Below are 17,500 nucleotides of genomic sequence, written 5' to 3'. Positions count from 1 at the left end.
TCATGATCTGTTTGCAATGCTCTGGATATTCAGAGCCGTGTTCTCCCAACTGCATTGGAACACACTGCAACATGTGTCTCCTGCCCATTGAGAAATCTGATGTGCCTTGAAAAAGTCATACACCTTTGCATTATGTTTTTAACGTAATATTTATTAATCATAATTTCTCTCTAGAAAAACAACAACTTACCGACTATGTCACTGTGGAAAGATGGTATTGCTGGTGCACTCAGAAACATCAATTTGCCTATAATCTTTTATCCAAACTGAGGACCCACGGGAAAAAAAGTAAACAGTTCGAAATCCTTTGCTGTCTTTGTACTGTTTAAAAATTCTCCGATGATGTGTAACCGGGTAAAGTTAGCAAACTATAAAAACTTAAGCCACCGGTGTTCGAGTGGTTGAAACCTCCACGTCAAGGAATGCGCTCAAGTGTCCAGTGGAGCCCCGTGCGCTGCGCTCCCCGACCCGAGACAAAAGCGCTTTATTGGCGAACTGAGCAGACTTGTAGTTGAGAATGGGAGGGGCGAGGCGAGCAGAGGGAACCAGAGCGCTCCGTGCACTCCAGCCGGCCGAGGATTGGGAAGCGCTCATGCGCTCACCTCACCTAGAGATATGATGAAGGTGGAACAATGTTGCAACTTTTGCAAGTTGCTCTCTTGTAAGTTGCTCTCTTGTAGTTTCCCTTTGAATGTTAACCCGCAGGACCTGTTTACTTGAGAATGATTTAGCCTACTTGCAAACTTATTTTGCGCTTTGTTAGTACACCTATTTGATAGGCACTTGCCGCAGCACTTGCATAACAGCGCAAGTAACCGATTTGTTATATATATATATGAATATTAGTTAATTCATTAAAAACAACAAGCCACTTTAGATTGGTATATAATTAATTTAATATCTGTTGACTAGCCTACATCAGACTCTTTTCAAATTCGTTTTATTCTGAGTTTATATAGGGCCTTGATTGATGAGAAAGATATGCTGGTATTTTGAGTGCATTTCGCATTATTTTTTGCGGTGACAAATCAGAAATGTATAGGTCTCAGATATCATATCCCTCATTCGCACATACAGTATGGTTGCCTAATTAGTAAAGACGCACTGTAAAGCTTGTAGGATTGAATACTTCCGACTGCTGATGACTAACAGCCCGTCAGCAGCTGTCACCCTATATTTAAAGCGGGGTAGAATCGTTTTCCAACGAGGTGAAGTAACGGGATAGTTCTCAGTGTCTCGGTAGCTGTGTCACTTCGGATATATACTTTTAGCCGCATCTCTCAGAGTTGTCCATATTTGCAAAACATGGGTGGATCATAGAAGGGCCATTTCAGACCCGAATAATGCCTGGACTGTTCAGTGAAAGGTGTTTGTTGTGATTTCATTATTCCTTCGATTATTTCCTCAGGAATCGATACACAATAATTATAAATATTGAAATAAACCCATGCACAGCCTTTTTATGCAGAGCTCAAATGTGTGGCCTAATAGCTGGACTTGTGCATACACACCAACTGCGCTGCTGTATTATATGCTTGTTGACATGAGACTGTAAAAATAAATGGGTCGAGGCCAACTCGCCTCCTGAATATCTGGGGTGACGTCACTCTCCACCGTCCCGCGCTGGACGTGTCCCTCTGCTGGGTCCGAACTCAATAGGGGCAAGATTCAATAAACAGACGGTTCTTTGGCTCCTGGGCCGGTGCTTGTTTCTCTTTGTCTATGATGAATAAAGGGCCACTTTTTTTCCACTTCTTGAAATGGCCATGGCACGCTTTTATTTTTCAACACATTTTACACCGTTACTGTTTCCTCTCCATTTTGTCTGTGGCTCACTTCTCCCTCATCTTCCTGTCCTTTATCCATACTTACTGCTTGTTATGGTTCCTCTATGCCACTGGGCCTCCTCTTCATCCTTCGCTGACTGTAAGAGTTATTATCCATATCACATACATACACACACGCACGCATATACACACACACACACACACACACACACACACACACACACACACACACACACTACACATCTGTAACACATTACAGTAAATTTCAGGAATAGACAAACGATTTCATGCATGTTCTGTTGGGCCCAGATGTAGTCCCATAGTCGTTGCCGCAGCTGAGTTTTATATGTTCATAGCAAATAAATCCTCCTTTGCAGTTTATCAGAACCACAGAGTTTCACACATACAGTACAAATTACCCAAGCAGTGCTCTCTCTCTCTCTCTCTCTCTCTCTCTCTCTCTCTCTCTCTCTCTCTCTCTCTCTCTCTCTCTCCTATCTATCTGTCTTTCTCTCACACACACACACACACACACACAAACTGCCCTGAATGATGGAGCTGCTGACTGTGTGCTGAGGTCAAGGAGGTACAGACTGAGTGAGTTATTTATCCTGATCATCTGGGCTGTGTGTCTTGGAAGCAGTGAAGGACCAGAGTCGCCAGAGCCCAGGAATTCAAACACAGTGCTCACCTTCACTGGCGTCAGCCTGCTCCCACTCTCTGGGTCTTCTGCTTTAGATAAACACACTGTGGTGGTGGTGGTGGTGGTGATGGGGGACACAAACACACACACACACACACACACACACGCACACACACACGCACACACACACTCCCAGTCTTCAGTCATTAATGTCAAACTGGATGACTAATCGCACAGACAATCATGCCGAGAGATTGTGATGGAGCTCACTGTGAGTCAGAGGTAAACAGTGGCCTACAGCGGTAGTGTCGAGCCATAAGAGCGGTCGGAACCTAGAGTCAAATCTCCGCTCCTATAATAACATTACTGCATGTGCCGTCAGCGTGTTGAGCTCCCTAATCATCCTGGCGCAGTAAAAGATGGCGCGGCGGAATCCGGCCTGGCGTAATGTTGCCCTGGGGAACCTGTAAAACGCAGCAGGGCTGGGCCCGGTCCAACAGCGGCCCGCGAGCTAAAGAGCGGAGTCGAGCCACTTACACACACAGCAGCACCCCATCATTCTTTTATTTTCTTCTTCTTCTTTCGTTTTTTTTTTTTTCTTCCCTTCCCTGCCCTTTTTTATTTTTATTTTTTGGTTGCTTTCTCTGACTTGATTTTCCTCTGTGGTTCCTAACACCCTCCCAGCGAGCTCTCTCACAGACCTCCTTTCTCTCTTTCTCCGTTCTGCTTTTACTTGGTTCTCATCTACCCTCCATGTGTCCATCGGAGTCCGATGTGGACAATGTTTTTTTTTTTATGAGATCTCGACGAGGACTTTGAGTATGACCAAAATGTCAGAGCTCAATGTACACCAATACAACATATACTGTATATATATATATATTATTATTATTTTATTTTTTAAATTTGTACATACACTACCAGTCAAATGTTTGTAATGACAACCTGATTCACACAGTGTGTAATTGATTCCTATGCAAATCAGAGACCCTATAAAAACAATAAATTAAAGATATTAATTCCAAAATTACATATCTATTACCCTTGCATTACGATCCACTCAGTTCAACTTATTGAGTGATTTGTTGATGACATTTTATAATTTTAGCTAAGTTTAAATAAAAAGGGAAAAATGTAGCTGTTCTAAAATGTTTGACCGGTGTGTGTGTGTGTGTGTGTGTGTGTGTGTGTGTGTGTGTGTGTGTGTGTGTGTGTGTGTGTGTGTGTGTGTGTGTGTGTGTGTAGGTCCATATATTTGGACTCTGACATAATTCTTGTTATTTGAGCTGTCTACCAAAACATATTCAAGTTACAGTTATAGAATTCTTCTTCGGCGTATGGGTAGTTGTTTTTCCTCTCCACTCCACCAGGCTCGGGGCCGAGGGGCTACCCTTTTACCACCCCGAGACCTGGTTGAGGAATGAATATGGGCTTAAAGTTAAGACTTTCAGCCTTAATTTGAGTATTAATTTTGTATTCACATCCAAATTCGGTTTAGGAATTGCAGCTCTCTAATATGTAGCTCCCTCTTTTTACAAGGGACCAAAAGTAATTGGACAATTGACTCAAAAGTTATTTTATGGACGGACCTGTGTGTCTGAGTTGATTGCAAGTGTGGCATTTGCATTTGGAAGCTGTAGCTGTTCCATTAGAGAGATAGCGGGAACATTAGTGGCCAAATCAACAGTTTGGTACATTCTGAGAAAAAAATGCACTGGTGAGCTCGGCACCACAAAAAGGTCCATGGAAGACAACAGTGGTGGATGATCTCAGGATCCTTTACATGGTAAAGAAACCCCTTCACAACATCCATTTTTTAAAAAATAGATTTTTATAGATTTTTTTTCAGAACTTGTCAGGGTTGGGCAAATATATTCACATTGTTACAAAATACACACCAATATGTACATGTAAAAATAGTGTAAAAATAACAATATAAACAATGACAATGTTAACAGTAAGACTATAAAATAAGACTGGTTCAGGGGTGCAAACTTGTCACCTTTCTGCTAAATTAGCTGTTTTTATCCATTTGAATTGTGGAGATCTGGCCCCAAAAAATGTTTTTGGGGGGAGGGGGGGTCGAAGTCTCATCCAAGTCACATGATGCGCAAGCTAACTAATCTCCCTGTCTGCTGAACTCTGCTGCTGTTGAAATAACTTTTAGCTTCAGGCTGCTAGGTACAGTTCCAGACAGCATAGAGAACACAGTCACAGTAAACTGTTTTCTAAGTAATTCTGCAGGTGTTGAGGTCAGGGCTGCCGCTACTTACACATGCATCATTGTTAGACCACCGTTAGTGCTAGCGGTATCTATTTAACACCATTAGTGCTAGCGCTATCCCCCCCTAAGGTTAGCCGCAAAAAAAAAATGGGGCACCTTTTTGGGCCATCACCAGTTTGCACCCCTGGTAAAAGAAGCTATATCTAGAGACATGTGACATACAGTATGCTCAACGCTAGTCATTTATAATTTTACACTAGTTGCATCAACTTTTATAATTCAGCTTCATTGTACATCATCATAACCTCAGTCCCCATTACTACTGCAAATAAACTCTTGCAAATGCAGAGGCAGGTATACCCCTGCCAGGTCATACCTTGTGTGTTAGATTCAAATTGTCTTTGAGAAAGACTAGGGTCTTGAAAAGATAATTCTACCTGAGCCTTCTTGACTTTCCATTTAGTTAATGTGAATGTTAGTTTCTCTCAACTTTAGAATAATAACCCTGCAAAAATTGTCATGCAAACAATGTTTGTTTGAGGCATATTAATTTTGTTATGTAACTTGGATTGCAGAGATGGGTGTTCGGCCTACGAGAACACAGTCACGGTAAACAGTTTTCCAAGTAATTCTGAAGGTGTTAAGGTCAGGGCTGCCGCTACTTACACACGCATCATTGTTAGACCACCGTTAGTGCTAGCGGTATCTATTTAACACCATTAGTGCTAGCGCTATCCCCCCCCTAAGGTTAGCCGCCAAAAAAAAATGTGTCACCTTTTTGGGCCATCACCAGTTTGGGTGATGTCCATGTGTTCCAAACTTTAGGCAGTCATTGCCTGCAAAGGATTCTCGACAAAGTATTAAAACATTTTTTTAAATTTATGATTATGTTAATTTGTTCAATTACATTTGAGCCTCTGAACACAGGGTACTGTGTATAAAAATTGTTGCAATTCCTAAACGTTTCATGCAATATTTTTCTTCAACCCCTTGAATAACAGCTGAAAGTCTGCACTTCAATTGCATCTCGATTGTTTCATTTCAAATCCATTATGGTGGCGTACAGAGCCGAAATTGTGTCAGTGTCCAAATATTTCCAGACCTAACTGTGTGTGTGACAGATGATCATATGACAGAGCAGCCAGTGTTACAGACAAGTGTAGTGTTATAGGCTGTCTGCTTCCCCCCCCCTCACTCACCTCTTACTGGACTCAGACCTACATACAGAGACCCTGTCTCATAATGGACTTTCCACCTGGGCCTCACTACGCTTCAGTGGCCCATTTATTCCTCTTTCTTTCCATCCATCACCCCCTCGGCACGCCATGTACTTCCTTTTTATAATGAAGTTATAGAAAATGAATTTATATTACACCTTAAGTCTAGACTTAACTTTCGCTCCACGTCCTGAGCAGTCTGAATAGAGTGTAAATGCTCACTGTTTCCATGGAGACATGCTCTCTCGGGCCTCAGACCTATACTTTAATCTGGCATCTAATCTGGCATCTTCAGCATCACGTGATGACATCACACCCAGAACATCCTCAGGTCAGGGGAGGGGAGGGGGGGGTCTTTGGACTGGTGGTCCATAGACTGTGTGTGTGTTTGTGAAATATAGTGGACACGGGAGCAAGGTCGTTCAAATTAGAACATCTATATCACAACGCGATGGCCCTGCTGTTGATATCATAGGCTGGATGAGGGATGGATATCGAAATAGAAAGAGAGCGGGGGGTGGGGGGTGCTGGCTGTAGAGATAAGTGTCTGTAGTTGGGTGATTGAGGGGGCGGGCTGTCAGAGGGACAGAGACCCTGAAAAGGAAGTGAATCCCCCTGGCTCGTGAATCGTGTGTAGAGGCGGGGGGGGTAATGATGGAGAATGAGTGTGGGGGTGGTTATGGGAATAATCACCCCCCCCCCTCCTCCCTCCCCTACCATAGGGACAGCCTGGGAACCATCAACAAGGGTTATTTTCTGATAGACTTACCCACAACTAAACCTTCCTCATTATTCATGTAGTCTCCTAGTCCCTGAATATGAGGGGGCTCATCCGTGTGTGTGTGTGTGTGTGTGTGTGTGTGTCTGTGTGTGTCTGTGTGTGTGTCTGTGTGTGTGTCTCTGTCTGTGTGTGTGTGTGTGTGTGTGTGTGTCTGTCTGTGTGCATGTGTGGCGTGTGCGTGTGTGTGTCTGTGTCTGTGTCTATGTCTGTGTGCGTGTGGTGTGTGTGTCTCTGTCTGTCTGTGTGTGTGTGTGTGTGTGTGTGTCTGTCTGTGTGCATGTGTGGCGTGTGTGTGTCTGTGTCTGTGTCTCTGTCTGTGTGCGTATGTGTCTGTGTCTGTGTGCGTGTGTGTGTCTATGTGTGTGTGTGTGTGTGTGTGTCTCTGTCTGTGTGCGTGTTTGGTGTGTGCGTGTGTCTGTCTGTGTCTGTGTGTGTATGTGTCTATGTGTGTGTGTGTGTGTATGTGTGTGTGTGTGTGTCTGTGTCTGTGTGTGTGTGTGGTGTGTGTGTGTCTATGTGTGTGTATGTGTGTGTCTGTGTCTGTGTCTGTGTCTGTGTGTGTGTGTGTGTGTGTGTGTGTGTGTGTGTCTGTGTGTGCGTGTCTCAGTGCTGTTTCTAGCGCACACGTGTTGATGTGCATCTACAGAGTGTGGGTTCTCCAGCTACGTGACGCTCGTCCCCAGAAGGCCCAGGGCTCCCAGTCTTCCCACAGTCCCTCCAGCCCCCAGTCACCACTCAGCCTCTGTGGGAAGCAGTGGGAGAGGGGAGGGACAGTGGGAGAGGAGAGTGGGAGAGAGACGCAGGGATTCCCTGGGAAGTCAGAGGGAGAGAGGCAGGGTTGTTTGGGAAGGCTGATTTGGGAACACTGAAAGTGACAGAAAGGGGAATAGGGGAGGAGGAATCCTGTTTTTCGGGAAGCAAGCTGAAAAAAAATATTAAAAAAAATAAAAAGAGCAAGAGAGGAAGATGTTCTGTGTCTGAGGTGAGTTAAAGCAGAAGTCGTCATATCGTCGGTGTGAAAACCATCGATATCGAACGCGGTTTTATGTCTTTGGTGACAACGCAGCGTAGAACAGATAAAGTCTGTGTGTGAATGAACATTAGCATCAAATATTGACTCTTCCCACCTGTCGTCAGGAGAGGCATTAGCCTATTAAAACACTCTGACAGAGTGATAAAACTGTCTCTCTCCAAGGAACCTGACTACATCAGGAGACCATAGACCCTCCATGTGTTTGGATAGCGCTATAAATACAAGTGGACATTTTACGGTCTTGTTTATTTAGGGTTTTATCTGTGTTAATTGGGACAGAAGTGGCCATGTAGAAGGGCTTATGACCCTGTGAGAACCTAGCGCGAGAGTGGAAAGGTCTGGGTTCTTCTCCTCTCTTCCTCTCTCCCTCGTCTCTCTCTCTCTCTCTTTCTCCATCTGCCTTTGGCCTTTCTCACCATTCATCTGTCATGTCGTATGTTGGTTAGGGAATGGTTTGTGTTAATGAACCCAACCTTGGACTCCCGGAGAGAATTTGTCAGGATGTGTGTCGACCTCCTCTTCCTTCCGTGTCGCCTGATTCGGGCCTAAAAAACGTTTTCGTACGTTTCGACGGACTGGAGCGTCGGCGGCGGCGGCGCCGGCAGCATCTCTGTGTGAGGCCGAGAGATGTCTCGCGTGAGCGCTTTCTTGACATTCGTGTCGACGAGCGACAAAGAGAATCGGCCCTCAAGTCGGACCTCAGAAATGTAAGCGTATTAAACGAAACGAGCCCCGTGAGGAGTGGCTGTTTCTTGTTTGCTGCTGGGTCCTCCCGTGCAACGCGCTGTGTTGAAAGAGAGAACAAGAAAGAGAGCGAGAGAGAGAGAGAGAGAGAGAGACCCAGAGATTTACTGGTCTGTTGACTCCATGCCGTCCTTGTTTATGGGAGACACACCACACCGCGGTTCAGGCTGAGCCGGGCTTTCGAGACGGACATTCTACCGTAGTGCTCCTTGTTTGTTGTTGTACAACTAACCTCCGCAGAGAAATGCCTATTGACCTCATTCAGAACAAATTCATTCACTTAGCTGTAATTGCAGGCAGAAATTGCAGGCAGAAACATCAGTCGATCAAATAACAAAACAAAGCCTTAAAGCCTCGTTGAAAAGAGCCATAGAGACACACGGAGACAGAGCAACGTCAGCGAGAGCCGCCTATCTGTCCTCTCGATAGCTCTGAGAGTGGGGTTCATCCTTATCACCGAGACACTGACAACAGTGATAGCAGAGGTCGCAGAGGGGGCGGGAGGAAGGGGGGAGAGAGGAGGGGAGAGAGAGAGAGAGGGGGGGGGGGGGTAGGGGGCCTGTCACAGACCTCTGGTCACCAGGTCGTCTTGGAGGTCAGCCAGGAGTGGACATTTTCCCATCATGCACGAGGAGCATACACGCACAGCATTTATTAGGCTAAACGCTCTTTTTTTTTTGCGATACTCTCTCTCGTTCTCTCTCTCTCTCTCCCGACGCTCTCTCTCTCTCTCGTTCTCTCTCTCTCGCACCCTACACTCTCTCTCTCTCATTCTTTCTCTCTCTCTCTCCCTACACTCTCTCTCTCTCCCTTCCCCCTCCCTCCCTCTCTCCTTTCCTCTCTCCTTTATACTGTATCTCTGTATGTGTTTGGTATAGTATGTCAGGGGACTAAAGAGAGAATGCCTGTGGTCTAACCAGTGGGGTAGATGTGGCACATGGCTGCATCTCAGATATGTTCACTATGCAAAGCATGTTGTTTGGCACGCGCACTCTCTCTGAAAAATGATAGAAACGCAACATGTCGGTGCACAGTTTCTGCCCGGTTAGCCGGTTAGGTTTGTGTCTGGTGTGTCAGGGGGGAGGAGATGTGGATTCTTTCCATGTTTATTAAGTAGGGGGCAGGGCTCAGCAGGACCAACAGGTCTGAACCACCTGTATTGAATGCGGTTCAGCACACACACACACGCATACAGATGCGAACACTCACTCACACACACACACACACACACAAACACACACATACACATACACATACACAGACGCGCGCACACATACACACACACACACACATATACACATACACATACACACACACACACACACACACACACACACACACACACATACATAGACGCACACACACATACACACACACACGCACACACACATACACACACACACACACACTTCACACTTTCCCACCCATCCCAGGCTGTCCAGGAAAGCCCCCTATCAGAGTCAGACAGCGCCCACCCTGCAGCAGGCCCTGTGAGGTGTTATCTGGTCACGTGTCGGAGGGAGGGCCGTGTGCCGCGCTGCACGGACGCCGCCCATGGCAGACCGCTGAGGTCATCGACTCTTTTCCTTCGACGCGTCCCATCTTTTGTCCTCCACCTCCCCCCAATTCTTACCTCTCACTCATACACCCCCCCCCCCCTCGTCCCCATCTCCTAGCTCCATAACCCCCCCATCTCTAGCCCCTGTTCCCTCACCCCTCCTCCTGCTTAAACTCCCATCACTCTCCCATCAGCCAGCACCTCAGATAACAGAGGCTGGTCTGAGAGGCTGAGAGAGACACACACACACACACACACACACACACACCGAGGGCCTGCCTTCCACTGTCACACACAACACTGATACCTGGGGAGGAGGATAGAGAGAGAGAGGGTGTGTGTGTGTGTGGGGGGGGGGGGGAAGAGTAAGAGGAAGGGAGGGAGGGAGAGAAGGGGAGACAGAGGGGGGGGGCGAAGTGATACAGAGAGTGAAAGGCAAAGTTTACGGAGCAGGAGGAACCACACCAGTGTTGACACCACCGTCATTTCCCACTAGATTTTTTTATTGCGCTTTTCGCCCCACAGCGTTTGTCATGTGAGTGGAATACCCTGTTATTTTAAGACCCTTCAGAGGAACAAGAGCGGCACTTAGCCCCCCGGTCCCCTAGAGACGCACATCTGCCGCTGGTACAAATTGCTGAAAGCTGGATTTTTTTCTTCCCCCTGCCTGTCGAAGCCTGGCTGTGTGGGTGGCTGTGGCCTAGTAAAAGTCTGGTCAGCCTCCGCATTGTTAAGAGGTGGTGGTTCACCCACTGGGTCTCTCTCTTTCTCTCTCTCTCTCCCTCCCTCCCTCCCTCTCTCTCTCCCTCCTCGTCAAAGACCACTGGGACTTGATTGAAGACGATGCCAAGGGAGCTGTAGAATAGGCTGAGGCTGAGGACAAGACGACCGCACTCTCTCCCCGTCTCTGTCCCTCTTCATGCGCTCGACTGTACTTTTTCGGGACAAGGACGCACTTTCATATATATATATATATTGACAGATTCTGTACCGAAGGGACAACAATAGTTCTCCCGCCTAAACCGGATTTTTGAGTGACAGAGAAGAACACGAGAACAAAATGGTGTGTGCGCGTGTGTGCGTGTGCGTGCATATGTATCTGTGTGCATTTGTGTTCAGGGGGCTGGACAGAACTGTCAGCAAAAGAAGAGGAGTAGATATCTCCTAGTGCCAGTTACTGCTCATATCCTGAGTCAAGGCTGTGGCTCGGGATTACTCTGTCTGTCTCTCTCTCTCTCTCTCTCTCTCTCTCTCTCTCTCTCTCTCTCTCTCTCTCTCTCTCTCTCTCTCTCTCTCTCTCTCTGTGTCTCTATCTTTCAGATGAGTTTCATCTGGTAGAGATGGCTCACTCCTCCACTCCTCACTCACTCTTTCATCTCCTCTCTCTCTTTCTCGCCAGTAAATTCATGTGGACGATAAACTCACTAACCTATAACACAGACGCAAGCACGCACGCACACACACACACACACACACACACACACACACACACACACACACACACACACACCATAACCATCGTCACAGCAGGACAAATATACAACTGAAACACCCTCACAGCTTAACAGATTTATTGGAGGAGATGAGATGTTATCTGGAGCTCTCCTCTCTCAGTCCACCCACCCCCCCTCCCCCGTGTTGTAAATCAAGCCAGAGTCCTTGTGGAATTTATTAACGGCTTATTCCAAATCTCTCAGCCACGGCCATTAAAACAGCTGATTTACTCGATGACTGATAGAGAAACAAACACCGCCCTCACAGAGGGAAAAACTCCTGGCCAGATCCTCACCCCTGGGTGCCGGGGTCAGAGTTCAGGGTGGGGTTAAGGACGGGATGATGGTCCAACATCAACATGAAAACATCCATGACTTCACTGGGCTGTGGGACAGAGATCCAGTTGTGTTTTTTGTTTTTTTCGTTGCGTTCGTGTATAATTGCCGGCGTATGGGTTATGTGTTGGTGTGCTAGTGGTCCATGTCTGTCTTTTAGAGCGTCTGCTAGGGTCGAACGTGCTGGAGGAAGGATGAGAGAGATGTCGGGAGAAGATATGGAAGACACAGTGTATGTTTTAGTGTACATTGTAGCTTTGAAGGGGCAAGCACAGACATGGTGGTAGAGGTCACTGGATTGTGTGTGTGTGTGTGTGTGTGTGTGTGTGTGTGTGTGTGTGTGTCTGTGTGTCTGTGTGTAAGAAGCCAGCTTGTTGATCTGCACACGCTGACACACGTCCAAAGGAGGCCAGGAATGTTTGCATCTGATGGGAGACAGACCGCTTGGATGACACCAATCTCCAACCCCCACGGAGAGAGGGAGAGGGAGAGGGAGAGAGAGAGAGAGGGTGAGAGAGAGAGAGAGATACAGAGATACAGAGATACAGTAGATGAGTCTTAGCTAGCTGACTATGATAAGAGCTGAGATGGGATCCAGTGGCGTCAACCACGATATCAGTCATCAGACAAACACTTCACTCACACAATGATGCTCTGTTGAGTGTAAAAAGTAATCAAAAATAAAATGTAAAAAAAAAAAGGAAAAGAAGAGAAAGAATGTTTTTTATGGCTTAACTCTTCAATTAAAGAGGGTAATTATTTGGAATAGAAGGTTTTATGTTTCTCTCTTTATTTCTCTCTCCCTCTCACCTATTCTCTTTTGTTTGACAAGCACATGCACCCACACACGCCGCACACACACACACACACACACACACACACACACACACACACACACATACACACAAGGCTACAGGGAAAACAAACACTAAACAGTCATGTTTTGTATCATTAAATTCCTTGGTTTAATGGTTCTAGCTTTTCCAATAGCCTGGACTTGGCTGCCCACTGAGGAAAAGTCTCAACACAAACACACACTGGCGTGAGTGTTCTAGAGTGTTCTGGGCCGGTGGGTTCTGTCACGGGGTTCTGCGAAGTCGAGACTTCGGTGCCACGTCGTCAGTGCGCTTGTTTCCGACAAAAAGAAACGTCCTCGGGTCATGTGATGTCACCGCTCGGCACTCGGGCCCCGATCTGTCCAATCAGTCGTCTGGAACGGAGAGTGCGAGCGACCATGCTCGGTTTAGCCGGACAGCCTCTTTTAATAGGCCCGTAATTCATTCATCAGCGTTGTTATTGGCGGGATGGATGTGAAGGCGGATTTTATTGGCCGTTTTAGTGTCTAAGGGAGAAATGACCAGAGCAGTGTATAGTGTGTAATAATAGTATAATAATAGTGTATTATTATTGTTGGTTTTCCACCGTTTTAAATCTTCGCTTCAACTGTGTGACATCACCTCGGAGTTGTTCCGAAAATAATGCACCGTGCTGACGGACTGACTCGCTGAAGTCAATGACGTGGTCGATGGACTTTTGAATCACTCTTGTCTGGTGTGTGTGTGTGTGTGTGTGTGTCCGTGTGTGCGCGCCTGTGTGTGTGTGCGCGTGCATCTGTGTGTGTTTTGTTGTGTTATGGTTCCAATATGACCATGACTAGAGGTTTACTCTCTTCCTGTGACCCCCTCAGCAATGAACGTTCTGGTCACGACCCCCTCTCCTCTCTACTTCCCTTCATCCATCTCTCTCTCCTTTCTCTCCTCCTCTCTCTGCTGTGTGGTTCCTGTGGTTCCCAGGCCCTGCTGACAGCTACTTTAACGCCTGTCTGCTGCAGCCCTTGATGCTGTCTGGAGGTTAACGCAAAAAACACCTCTCTTCCGGGTCCCGCCGGGGTCGCGACCTGCCCTCTGTACAACACCACCACATACAGACCAGAGGAAGTACAAATCAGAGGATGTGTGTGTGTGTGTGTGTGTGTGTGTGTGTGTGTGTGTGTGTGTAGGTGTGTGTGTGCGTGCTTGATAGCATTCCTCATTTCATTCCATGCATTCCAATGAGCCCATCCTCCTGACTTTCTACCTCCACCAGCCTCAACTAGTAGAAAACACACACAGTGCCACAACCCCTTTCTACTCTGACATACTCACAAACATGACACACACACACAGTCACACACACACACACACACACACACACACACATACAAATGCACACACACAGTCATGCACAGACTGGCACGCAACATCAGCGGCAGAAACCTCCCATCGAGTCTTTTCAGGGTTAATGCACCATGTAAGTATCCAGCTATCGTCTGAGATGCTCAACTTTCTCTGCCCTCCCTTGTCTGCTAGATCTTCTTCCCCACCCCCACCTCCTATCCCCACATGCCCACCCACCCACATTCCCCTAACCCTGGCCCTAGCCCTCCCAGGCCAGTGCAGTGCGGAGGGGGAGAATCCCTGCTTGTTTATGGGCAGTGACATGACTTTATGGCTTTACGAGGGACGCAGTCTGGCCCAGGTAACCAGATGTTTATGGGTCTGCCCTCTGTGTGTGTCTGGGCTGGGAGAAAGGCCTCAGGGTGTGTGCGTGTGAGTGTGTGCGTGTGTGTGTGTATGTGTGAGTGTGTGTGTGTGTGTATGTGTGAGTGTGTGTGTGTGTGTGTGTGCGTGTGCGTGCGCGCGTGCGTGTGCGTGTGAGTGTGTGCGTGTGGGCATGTATTTGTGCCAATATTTTGGGTTGGTTTAGAGATGGCTCTCAAATGTCTTTGCTTGCTAAAGGTAAATAGGTGTGTGTGTGTGTGTGTGTGTGTGTGTGTGTGTGTGTGTGTATGTGTGTATGTGTGTGTGTGTGTGTGTGTGTGTGTGTTTGTGTGTGTGTGTTTGTGCATGTGCCTATATGACTGGATTACGTTGGCTGAAGCCCCAGTTCTCTTTCTGGGCTCTTGTAAAGTAAAGATTTGGTATTTAATTTCTCTGTCAACATTATCTAAACCAGACCCCATGGCATCTGATGCGGTCAGAGAGCTGGCCAGAGGCAAGCGGCCGCAGAGATGTGTTGAGAAGTAATGTGCCATTATGAGCTTTTTCTATTAGTTTGTATTATACTGAAACGAACTGTTTCATGCTTATTTGGTGTCGTTTCGTGACGAGTCCATAATGTGACGTACACTTAGACTTGAGTGGACTTGGTTCTCGTGGAGGAGCTGGGAGCTTATGTGTTTAAAAGGTTCAGTGAGAGGGATCAGGTGGTGATGAGTGTCAGGCGTGAGATGAAATAGCGTAGTCCTTAACCCCGTAACCGGAGAACCTTGTCTTAAGAAATAAAACAGGGTGGAAAAGATTGACAGTAAAGCACACTGTATCTCTGTTTTCATCTGTGTTTCACTTTGTGGTATTCTCTCTTTCGTGTGTGTGTGTGTGTGTGTGTGTGTGTGGGGGGGGGGGGGGGGGGGGGGAGTTGGTATCTGTGTGTGTGTGTGTGTGGGTGTTGGTATCTGTGTGTGTGTGTGTGTGTGTGTGTGTGTGTTGGTATCTGTCTGTGTGTGTGTGTGTGTGTGTGTGTGTGTTTGTGTGCGTGCGGGTGTGCGTGTGTGTGTGTCAATCGATGACAGTATATGTCTGCACCTGTGTGAGCGTATAAGTCATTGTGCACACGGGCCACGTCGTACCCGTTGACATGGGAACGTGTGCTCAGTTTAATTAAATCCTGCGTGTGCTGCTGTCTGGGGGCAGACAGGGGGCCTGGCGGAGCAGGGAGGGGAGAGGAGGGGAGAGGCGAGGAGAGGGGAGACTGGCTACTTGGCACCCCATCTGAGAGGCTCATCAGCCGGGCTCAGACGTGACCACAGCTGGCCTCTCCACCAACAAGCCTGGCCTTTCTTCCCTGCTCAAGAACGCGACGCATCACCTCTAATTCCCTTCTAATGAACTGGCTACTGAAGGCGGCAAGGCAGGCCCTGCAGTCCTATTACACACACACACACACACACACACACACACCACTGGGAGGCTTAGCAGGGCTACTGAACACACCTACACCAGCACAGCATGGGCCGGACATTTCACTGAACACAGTGTGTGTTCAACCATCAAATGAGACAGCAGAAGGTTGGTTACAGTAGAACACGGTGGACCTCTCACTGTAAACACACCAGACTGTCACTGAACACTCCCAGTAAGGTAGTAAACACACCAGACTGTCACTGAACACTCCCAGTAAGGTACTAAACACACCAGACTGTCACTGAACACTCCCAGTAAGGTAGTAAACACACCAGACTGTCGCTGAACACTCCCAGTAAGGTACTAAACACACTGCAGCTCAACTAGCTCAGGGGAAGTGAGGTGCTGAACACACACACACACACACACACACACACACACACACACACACACACACACACACACACACACACACACACACTCACACATATACACAAAGACATACACATACACATACACATTCACATACACACACACACACACACACACACACACACAAACACAAACACATACACATACACATACACATACACATACACATACACTTACACATACACACAGACATACACATACACATACACAAAGACATACACATACACAAAGACATACACATACACATACACATTCACATACACACACACACAAACACACAAACACAAACACATACACATACACATACACACAGACATACACATACACATACACATACACAAAGACATACACATACACATACACATACATACACATACACCCCCTAATGGGGAGAATCCTGTATCAGATACAGCACCAAGCTGCAGACGACTGATGTGGTTCCCCAACGGGAGCAGAGCCACGGTGTCGTCATGTCGTTAGCGTCAGCGTCGGTGTTGGGCGGAGCTATGCGGCATGGTGATTGAGATATGAACCCCGTATTTGGTGTTAATTGAAGCTACGCGGTTGAGTTTAGTTAGCATTAGCGCTGGTGTCAGGCCCTGGCTGACCTGTGTCTAACCTTCTGGGGTCCGGGGTTTTTGCGGTGCGGCAGTGGGAAGCACAACGTCAACATTACCCCCTCACTTCTGACACATTGACGAGACCCTAATGGGTATGTTTGATTTGGAAAGCTGCGCCACTTTCTCGACGACTGGGAACTTGGCGCCCCTTCGAACACCAAACATCTGAAGGACAACCCCAACCCCATTCCCGATTCGACACCCCTATCAAAATAGTGCTTAGTGAGGAGTCCACAAACCTCATTATTAACTGTTCATTCACATCGTTTTTGGCATTCCAGTTCATTTTTCCGTTGTGGTCAATTTTCCACTCAACCGTCAAATCTTAAAACGAATTCAACATGTTTAGAATGTTGATGGTCTGACATCATCTTCGGCTAATGACAACCCTTATATTGCATACGTCCTCATCACACCACTGTTGGCTCTCTGCAAGTGACCAACAATGTATTATAAGAGTACTTGACTCAGCTATTCTCGGTATTAGACAGTATTCTACTCTTCTAAACCCCTGTAGGAGGTCATGCAACCACAGTTACAACAACAATGGAAGCCAACAGAGTCGAACCATCCTAGAGATTCCAGAACCCGGACGGGTTGCCAGGTGCCGTTGCTGTTCCGTAGCTAAATCCCGTTTTAATCAACTGTGGATGACTCCCCCCCCCGACCCGTCCATTGTGGAGGCGACCTG

The 17,500-nt window shown here is 47.1% G+C and overlaps 2 protein-coding genes across 2 annotated transcripts in view; one reads left to right on the top strand and one right to left on the bottom strand.

Annotated features, from left to right (window-relative positions):
- The window catches only part of vasnb (vasorin b), a 27,475-nt gene extending 27,181 nt beyond the window's left edge, over positions 1-294 (bottom strand). Inside the window, exon 1 of the mRNA XM_080524736.1 lies at positions 191-294. The gene's annotated coding sequence lies outside the window, so the exon portion shown is untranslated. The remainder of the gene's footprint in view (positions 1-190) is intronic.
- coro7 (coronin 7) overlaps positions 1-17,500 on the top strand; it is a gene marked incomplete at its 3' end in the record, with an annotated part of 117,362 nt that overhangs the window by 88,146 nt on the left and 11,716 nt on the right.

The sequence above is a fragment of the Nansenia antarctica genome, assembly GCF_963989245.1.
Source record: "Nansenia antarctica genome assembly, chromosome: 2".
In the NCBI taxonomy this organism is placed as follows: domain Eukaryota; kingdom Metazoa; phylum Chordata; class Actinopteri; order Argentiniformes; family Microstomatidae; genus Nansenia; species Nansenia antarctica.
This window is presented reverse-complemented; position numbering and strand designations above follow the sequence as displayed.